Raw genomic sequence first — 6,000 nt, 5'->3', positions numbered from 1 at the left:
AATGAAAGTCAAAAGTTTTATTAAATAACTAAATATGCTATTAAAATAGACCGAAGAAGAGGGGGAACATTGCTCATAGTGAAAATACGATCAGACCAATAACAAATACTGCGAATAAGATAATGTAGGGGTGTTCATTGGATCACATCTAATGGATTTGGACCCATCCAATCCAATCCAATTATTTATTGGATATTGGATTTTTCCATCCGATCCAATCCAATTGAATTGAGTCATCCGACCCGATCCGATCCAATGGATGTATTGGATTGGATCGGTTCCATCCATTGGATGCTTTAACTTGTTTTTTATTAGATTGGATTGGATCCATCCAATGGATCCCATGGATGAATCCAATCCATTTTAACCACTATTTAGGCTAATTTCATTAAAAAACATATATATATATGAAAAAATATAATTTAAAACCTAATAATCTAACATATATAATAAAATAATATATAAAATATCAAATAAAATAATTAAATATATAAAATTATAAATATTAAATATGATTGGATGGACATTGGATGATATTGGATTGGATTGGATCGGTTATCCACTGGATCGGATGTCTCATCTAACATCCGATCCGATCCAATTGGATTTTTAAAATTTGCATCCAATCCGATCTAATTATGATTGGATATCCGATTTTATTGGATCGGTTGGGATTGGATCGGTCGGTTAAAATTGGATTAGATGACTTTCTGCACACCCCTAAGATAATGTGTGACTTTATTAGTAGATTATATTAACATTATTTAAGAAGTAAAGTAACAATTTGCACTTGCATCATGAGCAAAGAGACCAAATATAGAAAGCAAATCAACAGACTTATGGAGAGCCTGAATAGTAACAACATAATCAATCTCCACTACCACATTTGATAAGCTTTTCTTTTTTATCCAGTTGAGGGCCTCTTTGATGTTTACCATTTCTGCTATAGCGAGTTGACAACCACCAAGGGGATATGTAGAAAAAGCTTCAATCAAAGAGCCATGATAGTCTCGAGCAATGAAACTAGTATCAAACACATTATTAGCTTCAAAAGTTGCACCATCCACATTAATCTTAATCATGCTTTCGACAGGTTTAGTCCAATAATCCCTACTGCCTTCAATGTTAGTTCATTACAGTAGATGTAACGCCCTAGCCTCTAAGGACGCTACTTGTGCGCTTTCGTAAATTAATTTATAATAATAAATTAACAATTTAATTAAAATTCGTAATTTAAATAAACTTAAATTGAAAAGGTTACATCGGTAAATATTTAGTTTTGGGGATCCCTGTTACGAAAGTTTTACAATAAGTTTAATACAAATTTTGTATCTAAAATACTATACAAATACAACACCAAAACCATCCCTTGACAACTCGGCTATGCAAGCCAAATAGGTCGATATGTATACTTTCTGAAGAAAATTGTTGACTCATGGCTGCCCTAATTTACCCTTACCCTTGCCTGCACCACAAAGCACATGTGAGTCACAAAGACCCAACAAGAAAAGTAAATGCAATAATCACATGCCAACCATACAGATAATTCCAAACAATCACAGATAAACCGTACAAATAATCATATATGTATAACAATCTAAACTACACAAATATCTGTTTAATAACACAAGTTATATTTGTTACTTCATAAAGTAACTATTTTCTGTTGTTGCCTAATGAGGTAACCCTGATAAGCCTAACCAAGCATCTAATGTCACTACCGTTACCTAATGAGATAACCGATAAGTAAGAAACCTAACAACAGTCTCAATTTAAAGTAATGACTCTTTTTTGCAAAACAATAATTATCGTATCTTTATAATAGATAATAATCAAATCACAAGCGATAATAATCGTAACTTATCTTGACTTGCTAAGTGGTACGAATGCAATTTTCTTACCTTAAATCCCTATTCAGGTGTGTCAGCCAACTTGAGCGGAGAATGAACGATGATCCCAGGCCCTATGCCACAACAATGGTAAATCAGTTACCAACTTGATCTAACCCGTTCTAAGTCTAAAACACAAAACCAGAAGTTTTCCTATCGATAAATAGCATGAAAATACCCTAAATATCGAGAAAACACAAAAAACAAGACTTTAGGAAAAAGTCCTTGAAGAATTGTAGGTCGTTTCTCCAAAAATGGTAGGCCATTTTTTCGGGACACAGCTAGAAGAAACGGTAGACCGTTTATGAGAAAAAGTTTGTCATTTTTGTTAGGGTTTATGCCCTGAAAAGCCTATTAAGACATTTCTAATTATTAAATAAAGCGTTGAACATTTGATATATGTGTAAATGTTAAATTATTAATATTTATTATTGAATAATTTATATTAAATATTGAAAAATTTCTTATTCATATATGAGGTTGTGGCTTGTAGCTGTACAAAGAACTAAGACCAGTTAGCTATGAATAAAATAGTCAGCAACATACTAAAGTTATAAAATCTTTAATGAATAGTTGCTAGTACGATTCACTCATGTCTGTTCTTCGGTACAAGTAATCTTGGTTCGAATTACGGATGTAATGAGACATTAAAGTGAAGGTATTGTATATAAAAGAGATTATATATGACAAGGACCGATATGAATAAAGTTGTCTTTATCAATATGCCATTTATCATAAAGACCTAATTCATATGATAACGATGATCAATAATAGATCGGCCTAAATCCTAAGTTATCATGAACTCCTATTCATGTTATTAGTTTCTTTAATTCACTTGTTAAAGGTTCTCAGAGAAGATGATTCTTACAACTTTTGTTTAGGGAATCTAATAATATGGATGGCTGGGAACATGATGTACAATTATAGAATCCTAACTTTCCTAACAGATCAAATGTTGGTTCCCTTTAAGTGTTAACTCTAGAACTGGAATGTTGTGCACAAATTCAGATGGGATCTTGAATTATACTTCCACTAGTGAATTAACGGATCTAAAGGATAAAGAAGTAATTAGAAAAGGTAAAACGGTATTTTGACTAAAACTAATTACAAACCAACACATGGAGGGCTAATCACTAGAATTGATTATATTAATGGACACTGCAGTTAAACTCAGTAAATATAATTCTATAATTACTAAGAGTACAATTTTATATTTATAGTGGAGTAATCATGGAATTAATAAATAAGGGATTATTTGGTTGATGAGACTTAATAAATAATCTAGTTTATTGGAGCTTAGAATTATAGGTCCATGGTCCCCAAATTGCCACCTTGAAATACTGTCAAGGGTAGGGATAAAGAGTTGCATAAAGATGTTCGAAGAAAATTGATTTTGAATTAGCAAAATAGTAATTATTTATTTTTGTAATAAATAAATATTTTTTAAAATTAATTAAATAGGGGAAAAGACAAATTATAAAGACAAAATTTCTCGAGACAAGATTTGTCAAGACAAAAGTTGTCAGGATAAAAGACACCAACCTTGTCCTAAAGTCAATAGTAGGTGCCTAGCTTGTTCCTATCCATATGGGATTTTTCTTTTTAGATTAACTAATTCAATTAGGTAAATATCTAATTTAGAAAGTAGTTAAAAATATTTCAAGATTGTTAAGATATTCTCTCAAGTAGTTGAGAGTTTCCCTCATAAATATCAGTAACCGAATTCGGTTATAGATATTTATTTATTTAAACAATTAAATAATAATTTAATTAAAGAGATTTAACTACTATAAGTGGAAGTATGATTTGAGAAAGATTCATTCTTTTACACTGTTAATTTCGAAATATATAGAGCAAAAAGAAACTAATTTTACTCTCTATTGTTCTTGCTCATGTGTTGAGAACTCAACAAGAGTAAGATTAAACACTTTATCCTAATAACCCACACTATTCCGTGTGTGTGGTGGATTGATTTGGAAGACAATAGTGTGAGTCTAAATTGTATATTCTTCATCAACTGGATTAAGGGATACAACATAAGAGAAGTTTCGAGGATACCCTTATAGGCTTCAAGAGGTATACATTATACTCTAAACTTATTATTTTTATTATTTTATTTTAATGTACACACATATAGAGATGCTAGGGTTTATGGTACGATGATAATCAGATAATAAGAAACTCTTTCGTTGTGTAACTGATTTAGTACCATAAAATCAGCAATTGATATCAAGAGCAGTTTCATGAATGTGTATACATTAAATGATATATGTATGTGAATGGATGATATTTTATTGTAAATGTATGAGAGGTGATGAATCATTAATTATATAATATAATAGGGTGTAGTTTTTGTGGTTATTTTTTTTTAGAAAATAATGTAAGCCAACATAGAGAATAATAATTTTTATATAATTTATTTATTTTTTGAAATTTAATTTTACGTAAAAATTATTCGTTGTAATGTTCATAGCATGTGAGCTTGGTTTCTAATCTTGAAACTTGGCCATGCACATCAAAAACATCATATGCATGTGTGCTCGGGCTCATGGAGGAACCCCGACCATGCTCCACATCGTGTACCATGCCCACGTGAGAAATTCCCATGCATGGGATGCATGAAAAAGGGACGTGAGTCCCTAGAGGAACAAGTAAGCACAGTCGGGTCCAATTGGACCCATGCTACTGTGCATGTGCGACGTATGGGGCACGAGCCCGTGAGGGTTCAAGGGAGGTCGAACCACCATTGAGCACAATAGGGACCCAATCCCTTCCTCCCGTGCTTGGCCTCCTACTCATGTGACTAGACCCGTCCGAGTCCCATACTGGTTCAACCCATTTGGGTCGTACGATCTCCCCATGCTCCTCATCCTCGTGGCCACCGGCAACCGCCGACCAGGTGGCTATCAAGCCATAGACCACAATGGTTGATGGTGGTGGTCGGCCCTATATTTTTTATACCCCACCCGACTATATATATATATTTTTGTATATATATATAATGTATATATATCATGTATATAATGTATATATAGAGTGTATATATAGTGTATACACTATAAATTATCTATTAATTATTTAATGTAAATAATTGAGATTATTTTGGGATATTTATTTGACTCAAATTCAAATAAATATCATGGTTATTATTTGAATTTTAAATTCAAATAATAACTATCCTAATTATTAATTAATAAAAAATAAAACAGTTTTCTTATTTTTAATAATTAAACTAAAATAAGAGAGTTTTGTGGGATATTTATTTTTTAAAATTCATATTTAAATTAAATGAATATAATTAATTTTATATTTAAAATTCAAACATAAACTTAAAACAAAATTAAGACGAAAGTTGTCTTAACCTTTAAATAAATAATAAGTTTTATTATTTTAAAGCAAGACTAATAGATAATTAATTTGTCTTAAATAGAGTATTTATTTAAGAATTAATTAATTAAAATTATTTTAGTTAATTAAAAAGGATTTAAAAATGTGTATTAAATTAAAAGTTAATTTAATAATAATTAATTAAAATTATTTAATAATTAATTAAAATTATTTTAATTAATTTTGAGGCTTACAACGATCCTACATGTTATCTTGATTTTTGTCCACCTGACGTGGCATGTTTACGTAGCCAATATTATTGCCACATGGCAGTACAACTGTTGGGTTTTGTGCCCTAAATAAAACCCATTACAATCTGATTAGTTATCAATCTAAGAAGTTTGAAGTGATTTATGTTTGCATGATTTTTTTTATGCTTATGGTTTAATATATTTAATATATATGCACAAAATCAGTTAAGTCCAGAACATATATTTATTCACAATTACAGTATTGTCAACACAGTGGAATATGATTGTGATTATATGATTCAAAAGACTAAGTCCCTGTTTCATCAGTGTGTTGGATTTACACTGATGTGATAATCAGCGATGATGTGTACTTACACTTGGAGTAAGTGTTATGTTCTTTCTAGGACATTGGTAAAGTATACTAGTTTCGAATGTATGGAGTATACATTGGACTGGACCGATATTGAACTTAGTTAAGATATTACAAACTTACCGTTGTATCTTTCCAAGTCAATATCACTAGTTGATCTTAG

This window comes from Cannabis sativa, chromosome 4 (assembly GCF_029168945.1).
Source record: "Cannabis sativa cultivar Pink pepper isolate KNU-18-1 chromosome 4, ASM2916894v1, whole genome shotgun sequence".
Classification (NCBI taxonomy): Eukaryota; Viridiplantae; Streptophyta; class Magnoliopsida; order Rosales; family Cannabaceae; genus Cannabis; species Cannabis sativa.
The sequence above is the reverse complement of the archived record's forward strand: the minus strand, read 5'-3'. Positions refer to the sequence as shown.